General features: G+C 33.6%; 1 long non-coding RNA gene across 1 annotated transcript; it reads right to left on the bottom strand.

The window, feature by feature from the left end:
- Positions 1 to 1769: 1769 nt before the first annotated feature.
- LOC147826653 (uncharacterized) lies at positions 1770 to 4033 on the bottom strand. Its single transcript, XR_015438826.1, has 2 exons — positions 3491 to 4033; positions 1770 to 2954 (listed from the first exon to the last, which is right to left on the bottom strand). It is a non-coding gene; the product is annotated as an uncharacterized LOC147826653 (long non-coding RNA).
- Between the last annotated feature and the right edge of the window lie 814 nt (positions 4034 to 4847).

Genomic DNA, 4847 nt, shown 5'->3' on the forward strand with positions numbered 1-4847 from the left:
TTTAAAAAATAAAATAAATAGAATGTCTGGGCCACTGAATGATTCATGAATTTTGTACCGCTGGTGTCATCAAATATAAGGAGGGAAAGGAAAAATTATGAGAAAAGAAAAAAATGGAAACAAAGTCTATGTAAATAGGGGAGGATGGAGGGGGTGAGAGGTGCCAGGTAATGGAGAAAAAATAAGAACCAAGATACGTCATGTACAGGTACAAGCACCCAATGACAAATGTAAATGTATTATTTACCTAAAATGTACCAATAAAAGAATTTAAGGAAAAAAATAAGAATTTACATCTTCACCTTTTTTTAATGTTCCTATTTTTTTTTTTACTAAGAATTTCATCATTTTTCCTTGAGCTCCATTTAATTTCCATATCCTACATTTTCTCTACCTCTTCTTCACTAAATATTGCTTTATACATTTTATATTATTGCTTGGTTGTTTTAAATGCACTATTCTTAATGAAGTATTTTTTTTAGCACCCATATTGTTCACTGGAATAATAACTTTCACATACTAGGCACTTATGGGGCAGTCATTGTGTATTGTTTCTCTCTCTCTGACACACACACACACACACACACACACACAATCTTAATTAACACAACCCAATAATGGAGCTTGATATTTTCATTTTGTCCTTGTAGAGAAAGAAGCTGAGAAGCAAAAGATTAGAGTATCCAATCCAAGGTCACATGACTACCAAACGAAAGAGCCTGGATTTGATTACTTGTGGTTGGAATTTCAAAGCACACTTAACTATGTTTTATTGAAAATATTATTAGATTTGAATGATAAAACATCAGAAACTGTGACATAAATTATTTCACATAACTATAAAATCTAGGAGTACGTTTCCAAATATTGCTAGATTCAGATACTTAAAAACAGCGGGACAGTTTCATTTACTCTCAGAGCCTCTGTGTGACTAAAAAGACATCTCCCAGCAAACTAGACTTGGGATTGGAGGTCTTTACAGCCAGAAGTCATGAAGAAATGGCAGCATCTTTCTTTCTATCTCTAGAAATAATCCCAGGAAGGATCATATTATTCTGGTTTGGGCCATATGCCTAAACCTGAATGATGGTAAGAGATTTGAGACAGATATTTACAACAGTCAGGCCCACCTAACCCACAAAGACATAGCAGTATTACTGTAAAAGAGAGGTCATATGATTCCCCCAAAAGGATGGTAGTCATGTAAAAAAAAAGACCATTAAATGTCCATAATGCCTACTAATACATTTTGACATTAGACTTTGTAAACTTATTCAAAGAAAAAAAACTGATAAAACTTCACAAAATACTGTAAAGCAAAATTTATCTGCATTATTTTATCTAACAGAAACAGACTAATGCAACCTATGTTCACATTATGTGTAAGTCATCAAAACTTATGATGATAAATTACCTATCCAACTGCACTGCTATTAAAAATTAATGTAAAAATTTACATTCTCAGATCTAAATGTGATAGCATCAAATCTAAGCAACTTCTTCAGGATTAAATATATTTAAATGGTGAAATTAAAATTTGTTCTGATTTATACTTTAGTGTTTGGTAATAATCATTTAGATATAATCTAACATCTTGTGCATCCTAACCCTTGCTTCCAGTTTCCTGAGGGCATAAAACCAAGGGCTGGAAAATCTGTGTTGGATGAATGTCAGTTTTATTCACTTTCTGTAGTTGAACAAATGCAATTGCTAAGAAATAAGTTTAATGAAATAAGTTCAGAAGTTATAAAAAACTTGATGCACCAGCATGAGCTTTATGAATATATTATGTAAAAGGAAAGTGTTACTAGGAAAAGAAATTCATTTAGAACACCTAGGTTATTATTACCTGAGGAGGAGGATGGAATTACAGATAGTATGAATCTTGGCTTACATGCTCTATATACATGCCATGTCACAGTTTTTATTTTTAAAAGTTCATCTCCAGGCCTCTGATGGAAGAGGTAATTTAATTACAGCAAGTAATTAAATCTAAGATATTTCTGGGATGCATTGCTTCATTAGAACTGTCTAAAGTCTTAGGACTGTACACAGCATCAAGTATCTGGGGTGCTCCTGAAATTACGGTCCATAGAGATTTTTGCGGATACATCCATTGCTCCTCTAGAGAGATTCAAGTCACCAGTAACTGTGGAATCCACAAATCTTGGTCCTCTTCATAGATTTTAGAAATATCAGCTCACTCTCTGGCCTCAAATGATTTATACCCTTCTCTCCTCTTTCTTCTACTCGTGAGACAAAATGTCCTGACCCATAAACTATTATTTTATAAAAGATGAAAGGACGGTTGTCTTCAAGAGAATTCTTCTTCCAAATCTGCCAAAAAAAAAAAAAAAAAAAAAGAAACTGAGAACAAGGAGATACAAGTAGCCTGATGCCTGACTTCCAACTTCAAATAGAAAGGAGGAATAAATACTGAAGATGAACTATTATCTCAAAAAATATTTCCAGTTGAATCATCCACAATTTCATTAGAAATATCTCTGTAATAATACAGCAAGTGTCAAGAAAATCTCATCAACTCTGCCCATCTCAAAGTGTGGTTTAATCAAGTACATCTCAGCTCCACTGAGGTGAAGATAATGCTCAATATGGATGTCAGCAGGATCCCTAGCAGAAGCTACATGAAGGATGAGGAGACACCATTAGGAAGAAAAGGAGAATAAATACTTAAAAACAGCTAGAGAATGAACTAAAGAAGTCAGGCATAAATACAATACCTACAATGAAAAAATAAAAAGCCATCTTGAAACTAAGGAATATTCACAATGTTGGAATTAAAAGAGCATAAATCTCTAGTCCGGGAGACATGCGGCCGTGCTCTGTATGTCCACTGAAGAGCCTCAGCAGATCTGGAATTTTGACTGTATGTGGCCCATTCTGGTGGTGCTTAGTAAATCTTTGCTTAATAAGTGGCTAGGAAGCCAGGAGATCTGTGGAGTCAATAAACAAAGAGCCACCTTAGACGAGAGCAAACTATCAGATTTTTCTACATAAAGTTGCATGTGTTCCTTTAAGTCATGTCTAAATATAGAAATGTTTATTAAGCACTTTCTGTTCCAGATGTTCTACTGGAGTGTCGTGTCATTTAGTTCACTTAAATCACATTACAATCTATAAGGTATTCTACGGAAGTTAAATCCTGAAGACTGGGAGCATTTTAGAATTCTTCACCCACTCTCTAGTCACTGCAAAGGTTTGATAAAGTTATTTTAAAAGCAAGATGTCTATACATCTTAATATATTATTTCTCTTAGCTGGTTCAGCAATCTTCAGACTTTAGTGCCATAAAATATATCATAGAGGAATTTGTATCCAAGAACATTGATCATCTACTTTATGGGCAAATTAGGGATTTTCAGGAGTAATTTTTATAAGACCCAATTTTCAGGTTCTTTTCTAATCTAATCTCTTGTCAAATATAACCTTGATCTACACTAACTTTAACCTCATTGTGATTTCAGCTTACCTTGTTTCTGCTTGGACTTCAGAATATGATTTAACTACTGTGTTTGTACACATATTTGAATAGTCTGTACAGGAACCCTTGAATGAGAAGGTTGTTCTTCACCTCTTTCTTTACAGTGCAAGTTCACCCATGTCCAGTTACTTAAAACTGCAAAGGAGAAGTTCTGTGCTCCTCCAGGCACTGCGGTCAGTGCTGCTGTTAGTGCTGGAAGTGTGAAAACAGAGTTTTATCTCTCATTGCAAATTGTTGCTGCTTCTCATCTGATTGCTATATTTTGATGATGAGAGCTGTTTTTAGATACAAATAAAATCAAAAATTTCTATTTCTCTTTTAAGAATCAGGATTGGTTTAATTTCAGAGTCCTAAGATTGCAAGGTGAGTGGTTAAAAAAAAATTGTTACTATTTATACTCACTTATCTGCTTGAAACAGGATTTTATTTTTGAACTAATCCAACAAAAAATCCACAGAAATAAAATGGAGCCTGAATGCTCTCCAAGACTCCAATTGTCATCTATAACCCCAATGTTATACATGCTACTTCCTTTAGAGGTTGGTGAACTTTTTGTGCAAGAATCAAATATCAAATACTTTTTGTTTTGCAAAACAAGAGGGAAAATCAAGAATATTATTAACAGATTTATATTGCATTTAAAATGCAAAAATTCTTAATTTGTAGAGCATACAAAAATAGTTGTTAGCATTGATTTGGCCTACAGTTTGCCAACCTCTGCTTTAGCCCAGCACCTCTCTTTCCACAACTGAAGCAACTCTTAGCAGTGTTAAATTTCCTATGAAGGAAATACTGCAGCAGCTCAAAGATATGACATGGACTAGAGAGTAAGGCTCTTGATGTCTGACATCCCTGGATCATTAATGAATAACCTAAAAGGAGAACAGATACAAACAACAAAAGACACCAAACTTTAGCTGAAGCCTAAACCACACACACAAAAAACACTACATAGATCCTCACTACATAAAAGAACCATGTTGTTTAAATTCAATTCAACTGAACTTTTTGAATGCAAAGCAAAATTTTGTATAAATCATAAATAATTCATATTTAACAAAGCAGAAATTCCAGATGGCTAGGAACTGTGCATGTATTTCAACTTTCTACCTTAATAACCCATTTGTTTCCAGATTTTAGAAATTTGATAAATGCAACTTAATGAATGAAAGAGTAAAACTAAAACAATAGCTTGTTTTTTCTTCTTAGAGCCATAACTTTGTCTTGGTGTGAAGGCTGGAATATTAGTGATATGATTAGGGTTTTTATAACAGAAAATGACATGGCTTCTGGTAGGAACAAGATTCTATTTTTTTATTATTTCAATTAGTTTTACTTAGTAAGG

This window comes from Heterocephalus glaber, unplaced genomic scaffold (assembly GCF_053883595.1).
Source record: "Heterocephalus glaber isolate CG9 unplaced genomic scaffold, H.glaber_assembly_v1.0 deba00001463, whole genome shotgun sequence".
In the NCBI taxonomy this organism is placed as follows: domain Eukaryota; kingdom Metazoa; phylum Chordata; class Mammalia; order Rodentia; family Bathyergidae; genus Heterocephalus; species Heterocephalus glaber.